This window comes from Triturus cristatus, chromosome 6 (genome assembly GCF_964204655.1).
Source record: "Triturus cristatus chromosome 6, aTriCri1.1, whole genome shotgun sequence".
NCBI lineage: Eukaryota > Metazoa > Chordata > Amphibia > Caudata > Salamandridae > Triturus > Triturus cristatus.
The window spans coordinates 884,650,758-884,669,744 of NC_140589.1; the positions used below are offsets into that span (position 1 = coordinate 884,650,758).

Below are 18,987 nucleotides of genomic sequence, written 5' to 3' on the forward strand. Positions count from 1 at the left end.
CTGTTCTGTCAGGTGTTCCTAACTTATACAAAGGACTTTAGGAGGAGGAAGGACCTAAAAGTCAGGCGAAATGGTCCTAGATCCAAGGAAATGTTTTAGATCAGCCTCAGTTTCTTAAATAGTCTGCATTAACATCATCAGTTCCACGTCTGTGTGGAGCTGATCTTGAGGACTTCTTAATCAGCAGGCGGGTACAACAATAAAGTGTTTAATATTACAATACAGGCGAAAATTCAGACACCTTGTCATAGGCTCACCTTGTCCAGGGACCCAGGCATGCTGCCTTTCCACTCTCAGAGCCCTTCACCTAACCTACTGTGCAGCTGTTTCACCTCTAATATCACTGTTCCACAGGCAGCGTGATGTCACAATGTTCCTTGTCTGTAGCCTGAACCATGAGCCTTTGCAACCCTGGCATAATCTACATACTTCCAATTGGTGAAGTCTTGGACCACAAATGCAGTGAAGAATAATGGATTGTTACTCTTCATTCATTTTTGCCCATTGGCTCAGATTTGAATGCTTACAGGCCATCCGAGCATCTCTTCCAGGCCACCCTATGTCTAGAGACTGTAGATTTAGAGAGTTTATAAACATTGTAGGTTCATCAATAAAGTGTGCTCGCTTCGGCAGCACATATACTAAAATTGGAACGATACAGAGAAGATTAGCATGGCCCCTGCGCAAGGATGACACGCAAATTCGTGAAGCGTTCCATATTTTTACCAGCTTTCAGGAGAGAAATGTTCTATGTTTTCAAGACCAATTAAAATAATAAAGCAGGTTCCAGTGCTTTCCTCCTAATATGTATTTTTCAATTTTTCTCTCCTCAACATTTTTAATGTATTTACCTCGCAGTAAAGAAGGTGCACTCTATGTGTCCAGCTGCATTTAGCAAGGAAGCCTGCAGGACTTCTGGGACTTTTCTTTCTCTTCTTCAGCCTCCCTGTCATTATTCTTCACAACCCCCAAATCTATACTGCTGCCAGCGATGCGTTGCTTTGTGGGAAGCAAGACAAAGAGAAGGGGAGGGCCTATGCAAATGATGGCCTCAGGGCTGTCTGGGAGTCCCTTTTCAGCAGTACTGTTAAAATCCGCCTTGCAACCAGATTGGTCGGGTAAGCTGAAAAACACCAGGCATGATTGGGCACCGGGTCCTCTAGGCCCTTGGAGGACATATTGGGCCTGCATCCCTCAGTTTCTGAGGTCCAAGAAATGTTCACCCTCCACCCTAATAGAGAGGTCGTGGCCGATCGGGGCAGAAGGGAGCAGGGCAAGATGCTCATGATCCTGCTCTAATAGTGAACTGCCTTCCTCTCTCCTTACCTGTGGTTATGCCTGGCTGCTTGGTTCCAGTTGTAGGCCTACATCCCACAGGCAATTTGCTTGTCTCTCTCACACATGTAAATGGGTCAGCACTCAAGTGCACACACCTGCCTGCACCCACAGATCCTCTCACACACACTTTTCTCAACAAGATTTTTTCCTAGTTTAGAGACTCAGAGACCCATGTTGAAATACAAAAGCAGCACACCACATGACGGCCTTCACATAGAATCCAGCAGCAAATGGGAAACTTTTAACCAGCCGTGGTCCTATTACTGCAGCCCTACCATGGAACGACTGCTGGATGAGTCGTGCTCGAGAATATTGAACCTACAACAAGTCTGAGGTAAATAAGAATTCCACAGGAATACCATAAACAGGGACCTATGACCCTTTCGAGCCAGATAGGAATCAAACCTACAATCGTCTGATCCGTAGTCAGACGCGTTATCCATTGCGCCACTGGCCCCATGTAGGTACACCCATACTTTTGTCCTTAAGAGGACCAGAAATTGTGTGTGTGTGTGTGTGTGTGTGTGTGTGTGTGTTTTAAAACACCATTCCATCAACCTTTTTAGCCATGTTTACTGCTCACAACCAGAAGACACAAGTAAACCCACCTGAGGGACCTCCTGAAATTCCTGTCAGGTGTTCCTAACTTATACAAAGGACTTTAGGAGGAGGAAGGACCTAAAAGTCAGGCGAAATGGTCCTAGATCCAAGGAAATGTTTTAGATCAGCCTCAGTTTCTTAAATAGTCTGCATTAACATCATCAGTTCCACGTCTGTGTGGAGCTGATCTTGAGGACTTCTTAATCAGCAGGCGGGTACAACAATAAAGTGTTTAATATTACAATACAGGCGAAAATTCAGACACCTTGTCATAGGCTCACCTTGTCCAGGGACCCAGGCATGCTGCCTTTCCACTCTCAGAGCCCTTCACCTAACCTACTGTGCAGCTGTTTCACCTCTAATATCACTGTTCCACAGGCAGCGTGATGTCACAATGTTCCTTGTCTGTAGCCTGAACCATGAGCCTTTGCAACCCTGGCATAATCTACATACTTCCAATTGGTGAAGACTTGGACCACAAATGCAGTGAAGAATAATGGATTGTTACTCTTCATTCATTTTTGCCCATTGGCTCAGATTTGAATGCTTACAGGCCATCCGAGCATCTCTGCCAGGCCACCCTATGTCTAGAGACTGTAGATTTAGAGAGTTTATAAACATTGTAGGTTCATCACTGAAGTGTGCTCGCTTCGGCAGCACATATACTAAAATTGGAACGATACAGAGAAGATTAGCATAGCCCCTGCGCAAGGATGACACGCAAATTCGTGAAGCGTACCATATTTTTACCAGCTTTCAGGAGAGAAATGTTCTATGTTTTCAAGACTAATTGAAATAATAAAGCAGGTTCCAGTGCTTTCCTCCTAATATGTATTTTTCAATTTTTCTCTCCTCAACATTTTTAATGTATTTACCTCGCAGTAAAGAAGGTGTACTCTATGTGTCCAGCTGCATTTAGCAAGGAAGCCTGCAGGACTTCTGGGACTTTTCTTTCTCTTCTTCAGCCTCCCTGTCATTATTCTTCACAACCCCCAAATCTATACTGCTGCCAGCGATGCGTTGCTTTGTGGGAAGCAAGACAAAGAGAAGGGGAGGGCCTATGCAAATGATGGCCTCAGGGCTGTCTGGGAGTCCCTTTTCAGCAGTACTGTTAAAATCCGCCTTGCAACCAGATTGGTCTGGTAAGCTGAAAAATACCAGGCATGATTGGGCACCGGGTCCTCTAGGCCCTTGGAGGACATATTGGGCCTGCATCCCTCAGTTTCTGAGGTCCAAGAAATGTTCACCCTCCACCCTAATAGAGAGGTCTTGGCCGATCGGGGCAGAAGGGAGCAGGGCAAGATGCTCATGATCCTGCTCTAATAATGAACTGCCTTCCTCTCTCCTTACCTGTGGTTATGCCTGGCTGCTTGGTTCCAGTTGTAGGCCTACATCCCACAGGCAATTTGCTTGTCTCTCTCACACATGTAAATGGGTCAGCACTCAAGTGCGCACACCTGCCTGCACCCACAGATCCTCTCACACACACTTTTCTCAACAAGATTTTTTCCTAGTTTAGAGACTCAGAGACCCATGTTGAAATACAAAAGCAGCACACCACATGACGGCCTTCACATAGAATCCAGCAGCAAATGGGAAACTTTTAACCAGCCGTGGTCCTATTACTGCAGCCCTACCATGGAACGACTGCTGGATGAGTCGTGCTCAAGAATATTGAACCTACAACAAGTCTGAGGTAAATAAGAATTCCACAGGAATACCATAAAACAGGGACCTATCACCCTTTCGAGCCAGATAGGAGTCGAACCTACAATCTTCTGATCCGTAGTCAGACACGTTATCCATTGCGCCACTGGCCCCATGTAGGTACACCCATACTTTTGTCCTTAAGAGGACCAGAAATTGTGTGTGTGTGTGTGTGTGTTTTAAAACACCATTCCATCAACCTTTTTAGCCATGTTTACTGCTCACAACCAGAAGACACAAGTAAACCCACCTGAGGGACCTCCTGAAATTCTGTTCTGTCAGGTGTTCCTAACTTATACAAAGGACTTTAGGAGGAGGAAGGACCTAAAAGTCAGGCGAAATGGTCCTAGATCCAAGGAAATGTTTTAGATCAGCCTCAGTTTCTTAAATAGTCTGCATTAACATCATCAGTTCCACGTCTGTGTGGAGCTGATCTTGAGGACTTCTTAATCAGCAGGCGGGTACAACAATAAAGTGTTTAATATTACAATACAGGTGAAAATTCAGACACCTTGTCATAGGCTCACCTTGTCCAGGGACCCAGGCATGCTGCCTTTCCACTCTCAGAGCCCTTCACCTAACCTACTGTGCAGCTGTTTCACCTCTAATATCACTGTTCCACAGGCAGCGTGATGTCACAATGTTCCTTGTCTGTAGCCTGAACCATGAGCCTTTGCAACCCTGGCATAATCTACATACTTCCAATTGGTGAAGTCTTGGACCACAAATGCAGTGAAGAATAATGGATTGTTACTCTTCATTCATTTTTGCCCATTGGCTCAGATTTGAATGCTTACAGGCCATCCGAGCATCTCTGCCAGGCCACCCTATGTCTAGAGACTGTAGATTTAGAGAGTTTATAAACATTGTAGGTTCATCAATGAAGTGTGCTCGCTTCGGCAGCACATATACTAAAATTGGAACGATACAGAGAAGATTAGCATGGCCCCTGCGCAAGGATGACACGCAAATTCGTGAAGCGTTCCATATTTTTACCAGCTTTCAGGAGAGAAATGTTCTATGTTTTCAAGACTAATTGAAATAATAAAGCAGGTTCCAGTGCTTTCCTCCTAATATGTATTTTTCAATTTTTCTCTCCTCAACATTTTTAATGTATTTACCTCGCAGTAAAGAAGGTGCACTCTATGTGTCCAGCTGCATTTAGCAAGGAAGCCTGCAGGACTTCTGGGACTTTTCTTTCTCTTCTTCAGCCTCCCTGTCATTATTCTTCACAACCCCCAAATCTATACTGCTGCCAGCGATGCGTTGCTTTGTGGGAAGCAAGACAAAGAGAAGGGGAGGGCCTATGCAAATGATGGCCTCAGGGCTGTCTGGGAGTCCCTTTTCAGCAGTACTGTTAAAATCCGCCTTGCAACCAGATTGGTCGGGTAAGCTGAAAAACACCAGGCATGATTGGGCACCGGGTCCTCTAGGCCCTTGCAGGACATATTGGGCCTGCATCCCTCAGTTTCTGATGTCCAAGAAATGTTCACCCTCCACCCTAATAGAGAGGTCTTGGCCGATCGTGGCCGATCGGGGCAGAAGGGAGCAGGGCAAGATGCTCATGATCCTGCTCTAATAATGAACTGCCTTCCTCTCTCCTTACCTGTGGTTATGCCTGGCTGCTTGGTTCCAGTTGTAGGCCTACATCCCACAGGCAATTTGCTTGTCTCTCTCACACATGTAAATGGGTCAGCACTCAAGTGCACACACCTGCCTGCACCCACAGATCCTCTCACACACACTTTTCTCAACAAGATTTTTTCCTAGTTTAGAGACTCAGAGACCCATGTTGAAATACAAAAGCAGCACACCACATGACGGCCTTCACATAGAATCCAGCAGCAAATGGGAAACTTTTAACCAGCCGTGGTCCTATTACTGCAGCCCTACCATGGAACGACTGCTGGATGAGTCGTGCTCAAGAATATTGAACCTACAACAAGTCTGAGGTAAATAAGAATTCCACAGGAATACCATAAAACAGGGACCTATGACCCTTTCGAGCCAGATAGGAGTCGAACCTACAATCTTCTGATCCGTAGTCAGACGCGTTATCCATTGCGCCACTGGCCCCATGTAGGTACACCCATACTTTTGTCCTTAAGAGGACCAGAAATTGTGTGTGTGTGTGTGTGTGTGTTTTAAAACACCATTCCATCAACCTTTTTAGCCATGTTTACTGCTCACAACCAGAAGACACAAGTAAACCCACCTGAGGGACCTCCTGAAATTCTGTTCTGTCAGGTGTTCCTAACTTATACAAAGGACTTTAGGAGGAGGAAGGACCTAAAAGTCAGGCGAAATGGTCCTAGATCCAAGGAAATATTTTAGATCAGCCTCAGTTTCTTAAATAGTCTGCATTAACATCATCAGTTCCACGTCTGTGTGGAGCTGATCTTGAGGACTTCTTAATCAGCAGGCGGGTACAACAATAAAGTGTTTAATATTACAATACAGGCGAAAATTCAGACACCTTGTCATAGGCTCACCTTGTCCAGGGACCCAGGCATGCTGCCTTTCCACTCTCAGAGCCCTTCACCTAACCTACTGTGCAGCTGTTTCACCTCTAATATCACTGTTCCACAGGCAGCTTGATGTCACAATGTTCCTTGTCTGTAGCCTGAACCATGAGCCTTTGCAACCCTGGCATAATCTACATACTTCCAATTGGTGAAGTCTTGGACCACAAATGCAGTGAAGAATAATGGATTGTTACTCTTCATTCATTTTTGCCCATTGGCTCAGATTTGAATGCTTACAGGCCATCCGAGCATCTCTGCCAGGCCACCCTATGTCTAGAGACTGTAGATTTAGAGAGTTTATAAACATTGTAGGTTCATCAATGAAGTGTGCTCGCTTCGGCAGCACATATACTAAAATTGGAACGATACAGAGAAGATTAGCATGGCCCCTGCGCAAGGATGACACGCAAATTCGTGAAGCGTTCCATATTTTTACCAGCTTTCAGGAGAGAAATGTTCTATGTTTTCAAGACTAATTGAAATAATAAAGCAGGTTCCAGTGCTTTCCTCCTAATATGTATTTTTCAATTTTTCTCTCCTCAACATTTTTAATGTATTTACCTCGCAGTAAAGAAGGTGCACTCTATGTGTCCAGCTGCATTTAGCAAGGAAGCCTGCAGGACTTCTGGGACTTTTCTTTCTCTTCTTCAGCCTCCCTGTCATTATTCTTCACAACCCCCAAATCTATACTGCTGCCAGCGATGCGTTGCTTTGTGGGAAGCAAGACAAAGAGAAGGGGAGGGCCTATGCAAATGATGGCCTCAGGGCTGTCTGGGAGTCCCTTTTCAGCAGTAATGTTAAAATCCGCCTTGCAACCAAATTGGTCGGGTAAGCTGAAAAACACAAGGCATGATTGGGCACCGGGTCCTCTAGGCCCTTGGAGGACATATTGGGCCTGCATCCCTCAGTTTCTGAGGTCCAAGAAATGTTCACCCTCCACCCTAATAGAGAGGTATTGGCCGATCGTGGCCGATCAGGGCAGAAGGGAGCAGGGCAAGATGCTCATGATCCTGCTCTAATAATGAACTGCCTTCCTCTCTCCTTACCTGTGGTTATGCCTGGCTGCTTGGTTCCAGTTGTAGGCCTACATCCCACAGGCAATTTGCTTGTCTCTCTCACACATGTAAATGGGTCAGCACTCAAGTGCACACACCTGCCTGCACCCACAGATCCTCTCACACACACTTTTCTCAACAAGATTTTTTCCTAGTTTAGAGACTCAGAGACCCATGTTGAAATACAAAAGCAGCACACCACATGACGGCCTTCACATAGAATCCAGCAGCAAATGGGAAACTTTTAACTAGCCGTGGTCCTATTACTGCAGCCCTACCATGGAACGACTGCTGGATGAGTCGTGCTCGAGAATATTGAACCTACAACAAGTCTGAGGTAAATAAGAATTCCACAGGAATACCATAAACAGGGACCTATGACCCTTTCGAGCCAGATAGGAATCAAACCTACAATCGTCTGATCCGTAGTCAGACGCGTTATCCATTGCGCCACTGGCCCCATGTAGGTACACCCATACTTTTGTCCTTAAGAGGACCAGAAATTGTGTGTGTGTGTGTGTGTGTGTGTGTTTTAAAACACCATTCCATCAACCTTTTTAGCCATGTTTACTGCTCACAACCAGAAGACACAAGTAAACCCACCTGAGGGACCTCCTGAAATTCTGTTCTGTCAGGTGTTCCTAACTTATACAAAGGACTTTAGGAGGAGGAAGGACCTAAAAGTCAGACGAAATGGTCCTAGATCCAAGGAAATGTTTTAGATCAGCCTCAGTTTCTTAAATAGTCTGCATTAACATCATCAGTTCCACGTCTGTGTGGAGCTGATCTTGAGGACTTCTTAATCAGCAGGCGGGTACAACAATAAAGTGTTTAATATTACAATACAGGCGAAAATTCAGACACCTTGTCATAGGCTCACCTTGTCCAGGGACCCAGGCATGCTGCCTTTCCACTCTCAGAGCCCTTCACCTAACCTACTGTGCAGCTGTTTCACCTCTAATATCACTGTTCCACAGGCAGCGTGATGTCACAATGTTCCTTGTCTGTAGCCTGAACCATGAGCCTTTGCAACCCTGGCATAATCTACATACTTCCAATTGGTGAAGTCTTGGACCACAAATGCAGTGAAGAATAATGGATTGTTACTCTTCATTCATTTTTGCCCATTGGCTCAGATTTGAATGCTTACAGGCCATCCGAGCATCTCTGCCAGGCCACCCTATGTCTAGAGACTGTAGATTTAGAGAGTATATAAACATTGTAGGTTCATCACTGAAGTGTGCTCGCTTCGGCAGCACATATACTAAAATTGGAACGATACAGAGAAGATTAGCATGGCCCCTGCGCAAGGATGACACGCAAATTCGTGAAGCGTACCATATTTTTACCAGCTTTCAGGAGAGAAATGTTCTATGTTTTCAAGACTAATTGAAATAATAAAGCAGGTTCCAGTGCTTTCCTCCTAATATGTATTTTTCAATTTTTCTCTCCTCAACATTTTTAATGTATTTACCTCGCAGTAAAGAAGGTGTACTCTATGTGTCCAGCTGCATTTAGCAAGGAAGCCTGCAGGACTTCTGGGACTTTTCTTTCTCTTCTTCAGCCTCCCTGTCATTATTCTTCACAACCCCCAAATCTATACTGCTGCCAGCGATGCGTTGCTTTGTGGGAAGCAAGACAAAGAGAAGGGGAGGGCCTATGCAAATGATGGCCTCAGGGCTGTCTGGGAGTCCCTTTTCAGCAGTACTGTTAAAATCCGCCTTGCAACCAGATTGGTCTGGTAAGCTGAAAAATACCAGGCATGATTGGGCACCGGGTCCTCTAGGCCCTTGGAGGACATATTGGGCCTGCATCCCTCAGTTTCTGAGGTCCAAGAAATGTTCACCCTCCACCCTAATAGAGAGGTCTTGGCCGATCGGGGCAGAAGGGAGCAGGGCAAGATGCTCATGATCCTGCTCTAATAATGAACTGCCTTCCTCTCTCCTTACCTGTGGTTATGCCTGGCTGCTTGGTTCCAGTTGTAGGCCTACATCCCACAGGCAATTTGCTTGTCTCTCTCACACATGTAAATGGGTCAGCACTCAAGTGCGCACACCTGCCTGCACCCACAGATCCTCTCACACACACTTTTCTCAACAAGATTTTTTCCTAGTTTAGAGACTCAGAGACCCATGTTGAAATACAAAAGCAGCACACCACATGACGGCCTTCACATAGAATCCAGCAGCAAATGGGAAACTTTTAACCAGCCGTGGTCCTATTACTGCAGCCCTACCATGGAACGACTGCTGGATGAGTCGTGCTCAAGAATATTGAACCTACAACAAGTCTGAGGTAAATAAGAATTCCACAGGAATACCATAAAACAGGGACCTATGACCCTTTCGAGCCAGATAGGAGTCGAACCTACAATCTTCTGATCCGTAGTCAGACACGTTATCCATTGCGCCACTGGCCCCATGTAGGTACACCCATACTTTTGTCCTTAAGAGGACCAGAAATTGTGTGTGTGTGTGTGTGTGTTTTAAAACACCATTCCATCAACCTTTTTAGCCATGTTTACTGCTCACAACCAGAAGACACAAGTAAACCCACCTGAGGGACCTCCTGAAATTCTGTTCTGTCAGGTGTTCCTAACTTATACAAAGGACTTTAGGAGGAGGAAGGACCTAAAAGTCAGGCGAAATGGTCCTAGATCCAAGGAAATGTTTTAGATCAGCCTCAGTTTCTTAAATAGTCTGCATTAACATCATCAGTTCCACGTCTGTGTGGAGCTGATCTTGAGGACTTCTTAATCAGCAGGCGGGTACAACAATAAAGTGTTTAATATTACAATACAGGTGAAAATTCAGACACCTTGTCATAGGCTCACCTTGTCCAGGGACCCAGGCATGCTGCCTTTCCACTCTCAGAGCCCTTCACCTAACCTACTGTGCAGCTGTTTCACCTCTAATATCACTGTTCCACAGGCAGCGTGATGTCACAATGTTCCTTGTCTGTAGCCTGAACCATGAGCCTTTGCAACCCTGGCATAATCTACATACTTCCAATTGGTGAAGTCTTGGACCACAAATGCAGTGAAGAATAATGGATTGTTACTCTTCATTCATTTTTGCCCATTGGCTCAGATTTGAATGCTTACAGGCCATCCGAGCATCTCTGCCAGGCCACCCTATGTCTAGAGACTGTAGATTTAGAGAGTTTATAAACATTGTAGGTTCATCAATGAAGTGTGCTCGCTTCGGCAGCACATATACTAAAATTGGAACGATACAGAGAAGATTAGCATGGCCCCTGCGCAAGGATGACACGCAAATTCGTGAAGCGTTCCATATTTTTACCAGCTTTCAGGAGAGAAATGTTCTATGTTTTCAAGACTAATTGAAATAATAAAGCAGGTTCCAGTGCTTTCCTCCTAATATGTATTTTTCAATTTTTCTCTCCTCAACATTTTTAATGTATTTACCTCGCAGTAAAGAAGGTGCACTCTATGTGTCCAGCTGCATTTAGCAAGGAAGCCTGCAGGACTTCTGGGACTTTTCTTTCTCTTCTTCAGCCTCCCTGTCATTATTCTTCACAACCCCCAAATCTATACTGCTGCCAGCGATGCGTTGCTTTGTGGGAAGCAAGACAAAGAGAAGGGGAGGGCCTATGCAAATGATGGCCTCAGGGCTGTCTGGGAGTCCCTTTTCAGCAGTACTGTTAAAATCCGCCTTGCAACCAGATTGGTCGGGTAAGCTGAAAAACACCAGGCATGATTGGGCACCGGGTCCTCTAGGCCCTTGGAGGACATATTGGGCCTGCATCCCTCAGTTTCTGAGGTCCAAGAAATGTTCACCCTCCACCCTAATAGAGAGGTCTTGGCCGATCGTGGCCGATCGGGGCAGAAGGGAGCAGGGCAAGATGCTCATGATCCTGCTCTAATAATGAACTGCCTTCCTCTCTCCTTACCTGTGGTTATGCCTGGCTGCTTGGTTCCAGTTGTAGGCCTACATCCCACAGGCAATTTGCTTGTCTCTCTCACACATGTAAATGGGTCAGCACTCAAGTGCACACACCTGCCTGCACCCACAGATCCTCTCACACACACTTTTCTCAACAAGATTTTTTCCTAGTTTAGAGACTCAGAGACCCATGTTGAAATACAAAAGCAGCACACCACATGACGGCCTTCACATAGAATCCAGCAGCAAATGGGAAACTTTTAACCAGCCGTGGTCCTATTACTGCAGCCCTACCATGGAACGACTGCTGGATGAGTCGTGCTCAAGAATATTGAACCTACAACAAGTCTGAGGTAAATAAGAATTCCACAGGAATACCATAAAACAGGGACCTATGACCCTTTCGAGCCAGATAGGAGTCGAACCTACAATCTTCTGATCCGTAGTCAGACGCGTTATCCATTGCGCCACTGGCCCCATGTAGGTACACCCATACTTTTGTCCTTAAGAGGACCAGAAATTGTGTGTGTGTGTGTGTGTGTGTGTTTTAAAACACCATTCCATCAACCTTTTTAGCCATGTTTACTGCTCACAACCAGAAGACACAAGTAAACCCACCTGAGGGACCTCCTGAAATTCTGTTCTGTCAGGTGTTCCTAACTTATACAAAGGACTTTAGGAGGAGGAAGGACCTAAAAGTCAGGCGAAATGGTCCTAGATCCAAGGAAATGTTTTAGATCAGCCTCAGTTTCTTAAATAGTCTGCATTAACATCATCAGTTCCACGTCTGTGTGGAGCTGATCTTGAGGACTTCTTAATCAGCAGGCGGGTACAACAATAAAGTGTTTAATATTACAATACAGGCGAAAATTCAGACACCTTGTCATAGGCTCACCTTGTCCAGGGACCCAGGCATGCTGCCTTTCCACTCTCAGAGCCCTTCACCTAACCTACTGTGCAGCTGTTTCACCTCTAATATCACTGTTCCACAGGCAGCGTGATGTCACAATGTTCCTTGTCTGTAGCCTGAACCATGAGCCTTTGCAACCCTGGCATAATCTACATACTTCCAATTGGTGAAGTCTTGGACCACAAATGCAGTGAAGAATAATGGATTGTTACTCTTCATTCATTTTTGCCCATTGGCTCAGATTTGAATGCTTACAGGCCATCCGAGCATCTCTGCCAGGCCACCCTATGTCTAGAGACTGTAGATTTAGAGAGTTTATAAACATTGTAGGTTCATCAATGAAGTGTGCTCGCTTCGGCAGCACATATACTAAAATTGGAACGATACAGAGAAGATTAGCATGGCCCCTGCGCAAGGATGACACGCAAATTCGTGAAGCGTTCCATATTTTTACCAGCTTTCAGGAGAGAAATGTTCTATGTTTTCAAGACTAATTGAAATAATAAAGCAGGTTCCAGTGCTTTCCTCCTAATATGTATTTTTCAATTTTTCTCTCCTCAACATTTTTAATGTATTTAGCTCGCAGTAAAGAAGGTGCACTCTATGTGTCCAGCTGCATTTAGCAAGGAAGCCTGCAGGACTTCTGGGACTTTTCTTTCTCTTCTTCAGCCTCCCTGTCATTATTCTTCACAACCCCCAAATCTATACTGCTGCCAGCGATGCGTTGCTTTGTGGGAAGCAAGACAAAGAGAAGGGGAGGGCCTATGCAAATGATGGCCTCAGGGCTGTCTGGGAGTCCCTTTTCAGCAGTACTGTTAAAATCCGCCTTGCAACCAGATTGGTCGGGTAAGCTGAAAAACACCAGGCATGATTGGGCACCGGGTCCTCTAGGCCCTTGGAGGACATATTGGGCCTGCATCCCTCAGTTTCTGAGGTCCAAGAAATGTTCACCCTCCACCCTAATAGAGAGGTCTTGGCCGATCGTGGCCGATCGGGGCAGAAGGGAGCAGGGCAAGATGCTCATGATCCTGCTCTAATAATGAACTGCCTTCCTCTCTCCTTACCTGTGGTTATGCCTGGCTGCTTGGTTCCAGTTGTAGGCCTACATCCCACAGGCAATTTGCTTGTCTCTCTCACACATGTAAATGGGTCAGCACTCAAGTGCACACACCTGCCTGCACCCACAGATCCTCTCACACACACTTTTCTCAACAAGATTTTTTCCTAGTTTAGAGACTCAGAGACCCATGTTGAAATACAAAAGCAGCACACCACATGACGGCCTTCACATAGAATCCAGCAGCAAATGAGAAACTTTTAACTAGCCGTGGTCCTATTACTGCAGCCCTACCATGGAACGACTGCTGGATGAGTCGTGCTCGAGAATATTGAACCTACAACAAGTCTGAGGTAAATAAGAATTCCACAGGAATACCATAAACAGGGACCTATGACCCTTTCGAGCCAGATAGGAATCAAACCTACAATCGTCTGATCCGTAGTCAGACGCGTTATCCATTGCGCCACTGGCCCCATGTAGGTACACCCATACTTTTGTCCTTAAGAGGACCAGAAATTGTGTGTGTGTGTGTGTGTGTGTGTGTGTTTTAAAACACCATTCCATCAACCTTTTTAGCCATGTTTACTGCTCACAACCAGAAGACACAAGTAAACCCACCCGAGGGACCTCCTGAAATTCTGTTCTGTCAGGTGTTCCTAACTTATACAAAGGACTTTAGGAGGAGGAAGGACCTAAAAGTCAGGCGAAATGGTCCTAGATCCAAGGAAATGTTTTAGATCAGCCTCAGTTTCTTAAATAGTCTGCATTAACATCATCAGTTCCACGTCTGTGTGGAGCTGATCTTGAGGACTTCTTAATCAGCAGGCGGGTACAACAATAAAGTGTTTAATATTACAATACAGGCGAAAATTCAGACACCTTGTCATAGGCTCACCTTGTCCAGGGACCCAGGCATGCTGCCTTTCCACTCTCAGAGCCCTTCACCTAACCTACTGTGCAGCTGTTTCACCTCTAATATCACTGTTCCACAGGCAGCGTGATGTCACAATGTTCCTTGTCTGTAGCCTGAACCATGAGCCTTTGCAACCCTGGCATAATCTACATACTTCCAATTGGTGAAGTCTTGGACCACAAATGCAGTGAAGAATAATGGATTGTTACTCTTCATTCATTTTTGCCCATTGGCTCAGATTTGAATGCTTACAGGCCATCCGAGCATCTCTGCCAGGCCACCCTATGTCTAGAGACTGTAGATTTAGAGAGTTTATAAACATTGTAGGTTCATCACTGAAGTGTGCTCGCTTCGGCAGCACATATACTAAAATTGGAACGATACAGAGAAGATTAGCATGGCCCCTGCGCAAGGATGACACGCAAATTCGTGAAGCGTACCATATTTTTACCAGCTTTCAGGAGAGAAATGTTCTATGTTTTCAAGACTAATTGAAATAATAAAGCAGGTTCCAGTGCTTTCCTCCTAATATGTATTTTTCAATTTTTCTCTCCTCAACATTTTTAATGTATTTACCTCGCAGTAAAGAAGGTGCACTCTATGTGTCCAGCTGCATTTAGCAAGGAAGCCTGCAGGACTTCTGGGACTTTTCTTTCTCTTCTTCAGCCTCCCTGTCATTATTCTTCACAACCCCCAAATCTATACTGCTGCCAGCGATGCGTTGCTTTGTGGGAAGCAAGACAAAGAGAAGGGGAGGGCCTATGCAAATGATGGCCTCAGGGCTGTCTGGGAGTCCCTTTTCAGCAGTACTGTTAAAATCCGCCTTGCAACCAGATTGGTCTGGTAAGCTGAAAAATACCAGGCATGATTGGGCACCGGGTCCTCTAGGCCCTTGGAGGACATATTGGGCCTGCATCCCTCAGTTTCTGAGGTCCAAGAAATGTTCACCCTCCACCCTAATAGAGAGGTCTTGGCCGATCGTGGCCGATCGGGGCAAAAGGGAGCAGGGCAAGATGCTCATGATCCTGCTCTAATAATGAACTGCCTTCCTCTCTCCTTACCTGTGGTTATGCCTGGCTGCTTGGTTCCAGTTGTAGGCCTACATCCCACAGGCAATTTGCTTGTCTCTCTCACACATGTAAATGGGTCAGCACTCAAGTGCACACACCTGCCTGCACCCACAGATCCTCTCACACACACTTTTCTCAACAAGATTTTTTCCTAGTTTAGAGACTCAGAGACCCATGTTGAAATACAAAAGCAGCACACCACATGACGGCCTTCACATAGAATCCAGCAGCAAATGGGAAACTTTTAACCAGCCGTGGTCCTATTACTGCAGCCCTACCATGGAACGACTGCTGGATGAGTCGTGCTCAAGAATATTGAACCTACAACAAGTCTGAGGTAAATAAGAATTCCACAGGAATACCATAAAACAGGGACCTATGACCCTTTCGAGCCAGATAGGAGTCGAACCTACAATCTTCTGATCCGTAGTCAGACACGTTATCCATTGCGCCACTGGCCCCATGTAGGTACACCCATACTTTTGTCCTTAAGAGGACCAGAAATTGTGTGTGTGTGTGTGTGTGTGTGTGTGTTTTAAAACACCATTCCATCAACCTTTTTAGCCATGTTTACTGCTCACAACCAGAAGACACAAGTAAACCCACCTGAGGGACCTCCTGAAATTCTGTTCTGTCAGGTGTTCCTAACTTATACAAAGGACTTTAGGAGGAGGAAGGACCTAAAAGTCAGGCGAAATGGTCCTAGATCCAAGGAAATGTTTTAGATCAGCCTCAGTTTCTTAAATAGTCTGCATTAACATCATCAGTTCCACGTCTGTGTGGAGCTGATCTTGAGGACTTCTTAATCAGCAGGCGGGTACAACAATAAAGTGTTTAATATTACAATACAGGTGAAAATTCAGACACCTTGTCATAGGCTCACCTTGTCCAGGGACCCAGGCATGCTGCCTTTCCACTCTCAGAGCCCTTCACCTAACCTACTGTGCAGCTGTTTCACCTCTAATATCACTGTTCCACAGGCAGCGTGATGTCACAATGTTCCTTGTCTGTAGCCTGAACCATGAGCCTTTGCAACCCTGGCATAATCTACATACTTCCAATTGGTGAAGTCTTGGACCACAAATGCAGTGAAGAATAATGGATTGTTACTCTTCATTCATTTTTGCCCATTGGCTCAGATTTGAATGCTTACAGGCCATCCGAGCATCTCTGCCAGGCCACCCTATGTCTAGAGACTGTAGATTTAGAGAGTTTATAAACATTGTAGGTTCATCAATGAAGTGTGCTCGCTTCGGCAGCACATATACTAAAATTGGAACGATACAGAGAAGATTAGCATGGCCCCTGCGCAAGGATGACACGCAAATTCGTGAAGCGTTCCATATTTTTACCAGCTTTCAGGAGAGAAATGTTCTATGTTTTCAAGACTAATTGAAATAATAAAGCAGGTTCCAGTGCTTTCCTCCTAATATGTATTTTTCAATTTTTCTCTCCTCAACATTTTTAATGTATTTACCTCGCAGTAAAGAAGGTGCACTCTATGTGTCCAGCTGCATTTAGCAAGGAAGCCTGCAGGACTTCTGGGACTTTTCTTTCTCTTCTTCAGCCTCCCTGTCATTATTCTTCACAACCCCCAAATCTATACTGCTGCCAGCGATGCGTTGCTTTGTGGGAAGCAAGACAAAGAGAAGGGGAGGGCCTATGCAAATGATGGCCTCAGGGCTGTCTGGGAGTCCCTTTTCAGCAGTACTGTTAAAATCCGCCTTGCAACCAGATTGGTCGGGTAAGCTGAAAAACACCAGGCATGATTGGGCACCGGGTCCTCTAGGCCCTTGGAGGACATATTGGGCCTGCATCCCTCAGTTTCTGAGGTCCAAGAAATGTTCACCCTCCACCCTAATAGAGAGGTCTTGGCCGATCGTGGCCGATCGGGGCAGAAGGGAGCAGGGCAAGATGCTCATGATCCTGCTCTAATAATGAACTGCCTTCCTCTCTCCTTACCTGTGGTTATGCCTGGCTGCTTGGTTCCAGTTGTAGGCCTACATCCCACAGGCAATTTGCTTGTCTCTCTCACACATGTAAATGGGTCAGCACTCAAGTGCACACACCTGCCTGCACCCACAGATCCTCTCACACACACTTTTCTCAACAAGATTTTTTCCTAGTTTAGAGACTCAGAGACCCATGTTGAAATACAAAAGCAGCACACCACATGACGGCCTTCACATAGAATCCAGCAGCAAATGGGAAACTTTTAACCAGCCGTGGTCCTATTACTGCAGCCCTACCATGGAACGACTGCTGGATGAGTCGTGCTCGAGAATATTGAACCTACAACAAGTCTGAGGTAAATAAGAATTCCACAGGAATACCATAAAACATGGACCTATGACCCTTTCGAGCCAGATAGGAATCAAACCTACAATCTTCTGATCCGTAGTCAGACGCGTTATCCATTGCGCCACTGGCCCCATGTAGGTACACCCATACTTTTGTCCTTAAGAGGACCAGAAATTGTGTGTGTGTGTGTGTGTGTGTGTTTTAAAACACCATTCCATCAACCTTTTTAGCCATGTTTACTGCTCACAACCAGAAGACACAAGTAAACCCACCTGAGGGACCTCTTGAAATTCTGTTCTGTCAGGTGTTCCTAACTTATACAAAGGACTTTAGGAGGAGGAAGGACCTAAAAGTCAGGCGAAATGGTCCTAGATCCAAGGAAATGTTTTAGATCAGCCTCAGTTTCTTAAATAGTCTGCATTAACATCATCAGTTCCACGTCTGTGTGGAGCTGATCTTGAGGACTTCTTAATCAGCAGGCGGGTACAACAATAAAGTGTTTAATATTACAATACAGGCGAAAATTCAGACACCTTGTCATAGGCTCACCTTGTCCAGGGACCCAGGCATGCTGCCTTTCCACTCTCAGAGCCCTTCACCTAACCTACTGTGCAGCTGTTTCACCTCTAATATCACTGTTCCACAGGCAGCGTGATGTCACAATGTTCCTTGTCTGTAGCCTGAACCATGAGCCTTTGCAACCCTGGCATAATCTACATACTTCCAATTGGTGAAGTCTTGGACCACAAATGCAGTGAAGAATAATGGATTGTTACTCTTCATTCATTTTTGCCCATTGGCTCAGATTTGAATGCTTACAGGCCATCCGAGCATCTCTGCCAGGCCACCCTATGTCTAGAGACTGTAGATTTAGAGAGTTTATAAACATTGTAGGTTCATCAATAAAGTGTGCTCGCTTCGGCAGCACATATACTAAAATTGGAACGATACAGAGAAGATTAGCATGGCCCCTGCGCAAGGATGACACGCAAATTCGTGAAGCGTTCCATATTTTTACCAGCTTTCAGGAGAGAAATGTTCTATGTTTTCAAGACTAATTGAAATAATAAAGCAGGTTCCAGTGCTTTCCTCCTAATATGTATTTTTCAATTTTTCTCTCCTCAACATTTTTAATGTATTTACCTCGCAGTAAAGAAGGTGCACTCTATGTGTCCAGCTGCATTTAGCAAGGAAGCCTGCAGGACTTCTGGGACTTTTCTTTCTCTTCTTCAGCCTCCCTGTCATTATTCTTCACAACCCCCAAATCTATACTGCTGCCAGCGATGCGTTGCTTTGTGGGAAGCAAGACAAAGAGAAGGGGAGGGCCTATGCAAATGATGGCCTCAGGGCTGTCTGGGAGTCCCTTTTCAGCAGTACTGTTAAAATCCGCCTTGCAACCAGATTGGTCGGGTAAGCTGAAAAACACCAGGCATGATTGGGCACCGGGTCCTCTAGGCCCTTGGAGGACATATTGGGCCTGCATCCCTCAGTTTCTGAGGTCCAAGAAATGTTCACCCTCCACCCTAATAGAGAGGTCGTGGCCGATCGGGGCAGAAGGGAGCAGGGCAAGATGCTCATGATCCTGCTCTAATAGTGAACTGCC

General features: G+C 45.5%; 16 non-coding genes across 16 annotated transcripts; 10 read left to right on the plus strand and 6 right to left on the minus strand.

The window, feature by feature from the left end:
- The first annotated feature begins 617 nt into the window (after window positions 1–617).
- On the plus strand, window positions 618–724 carry LOC146820530 (U6 spliceosomal RNA). The gene has a single exon (XR_014965238.1). It is a non-coding gene; the product is annotated as a U6 spliceosomal RNA (small nuclear RNA).
- Window positions 725–2,579: 1,855 nt separating this feature from the next.
- Window positions 2,580–2,686, plus strand: LOC146820531 (U6 spliceosomal RNA). Its single transcript, XR_014964391.1, has one exon. It is a non-coding gene; the product is annotated as a U6 spliceosomal RNA (small nuclear RNA).
- Window positions 2,687–3,685: 999 nt separating this feature from the next.
- TRNAR-ACG (transfer RNA arginine (anticodon ACG)) lies at window positions 3,686–3,758 on the minus strand. Its single transcript has one exon. It is a non-coding gene; the product is annotated as a tRNA-Arg (tRNA).
- Window positions 3,759–4,532: 774 nt separating this feature from the next.
- On the plus strand, window positions 4,533–4,639 carry LOC146820533 (U6 spliceosomal RNA). Its single transcript, XR_014965239.1, has one exon. It is a non-coding gene; the product is annotated as a U6 spliceosomal RNA (small nuclear RNA).
- A 1,009-nt stretch (window positions 4,640–5,648) lies between these two features.
- TRNAR-ACG (transfer RNA arginine (anticodon ACG)) lies at window positions 5,649–5,721 on the minus strand. Its single transcript has one exon. It is a non-coding gene; the product is annotated as a tRNA-Arg (tRNA).
- Window positions 5,722–6,497: 776 nt separating this feature from the next.
- Window positions 6,498–6,604, plus strand: LOC146820535 (U6 spliceosomal RNA). The gene has a single exon (XR_014965240.1). It is a non-coding gene; the product is annotated as a U6 spliceosomal RNA (small nuclear RNA).
- A 1,861-nt stretch (window positions 6,605–8,465) lies between these two features.
- Window positions 8,466–8,572, plus strand: LOC146820536 (U6 spliceosomal RNA). The gene has a single exon (XR_014965409.1). It is a non-coding gene; the product is annotated as a U6 spliceosomal RNA (small nuclear RNA).
- Window positions 8,573–9,571: 999 nt separating this feature from the next.
- On the minus strand, window positions 9,572–9,644 carry TRNAR-ACG (transfer RNA arginine (anticodon ACG)). Its single transcript has one exon. It is a non-coding gene; the product is annotated as a tRNA-Arg (tRNA).
- Window positions 9,645–10,418: 774 nt separating this feature from the next.
- LOC146820538 (U6 spliceosomal RNA) lies at window positions 10,419–10,525 on the plus strand. Its single transcript, XR_014965241.1, has one exon. It is a non-coding gene; the product is annotated as a U6 spliceosomal RNA (small nuclear RNA).
- Window positions 10,526–11,534: 1,009 nt separating this feature from the next.
- On the minus strand, window positions 11,535–11,607 carry TRNAR-ACG (transfer RNA arginine (anticodon ACG)). The gene has a single exon. It is a non-coding gene; the product is annotated as a tRNA-Arg (tRNA).
- Window positions 11,608–12,385: 778 nt separating this feature from the next.
- On the plus strand, window positions 12,386–12,492 carry LOC146820540 (U6 spliceosomal RNA). The gene has a single exon (XR_014965242.1). It is a non-coding gene; the product is annotated as a U6 spliceosomal RNA (small nuclear RNA).
- A 1,863-nt stretch (window positions 12,493–14,355) lies between these two features.
- Window positions 14,356–14,462, plus strand: LOC146820541 (U6 spliceosomal RNA). Its single transcript, XR_014965410.1, has one exon. It is a non-coding gene; the product is annotated as a U6 spliceosomal RNA (small nuclear RNA).
- Window positions 14,463–15,471: 1,009 nt separating this feature from the next.
- TRNAR-ACG (transfer RNA arginine (anticodon ACG)) lies at window positions 15,472–15,544 on the minus strand. Its single transcript has one exon. It is a non-coding gene; the product is annotated as a tRNA-Arg (tRNA).
- A 782-nt stretch (window positions 15,545–16,326) lies between these two features.
- LOC146820543 (U6 spliceosomal RNA) lies at window positions 16,327–16,433 on the plus strand. The gene has a single exon (XR_014965243.1). It is a non-coding gene; the product is annotated as a U6 spliceosomal RNA (small nuclear RNA).
- A 1,009-nt stretch (window positions 16,434–17,442) lies between these two features.
- TRNAR-ACG (transfer RNA arginine (anticodon ACG)) lies at window positions 17,443–17,515 on the minus strand. The gene has a single exon. It is a non-coding gene; the product is annotated as a tRNA-Arg (tRNA).
- A 778-nt stretch (window positions 17,516–18,293) lies between these two features.
- On the plus strand, window positions 18,294–18,400 carry LOC146820545 (U6 spliceosomal RNA). The gene has a single exon (XR_014965245.1). It is a non-coding gene; the product is annotated as a U6 spliceosomal RNA (small nuclear RNA).
- Window positions 18,401–18,987: the final 587 nt, after the last annotated feature.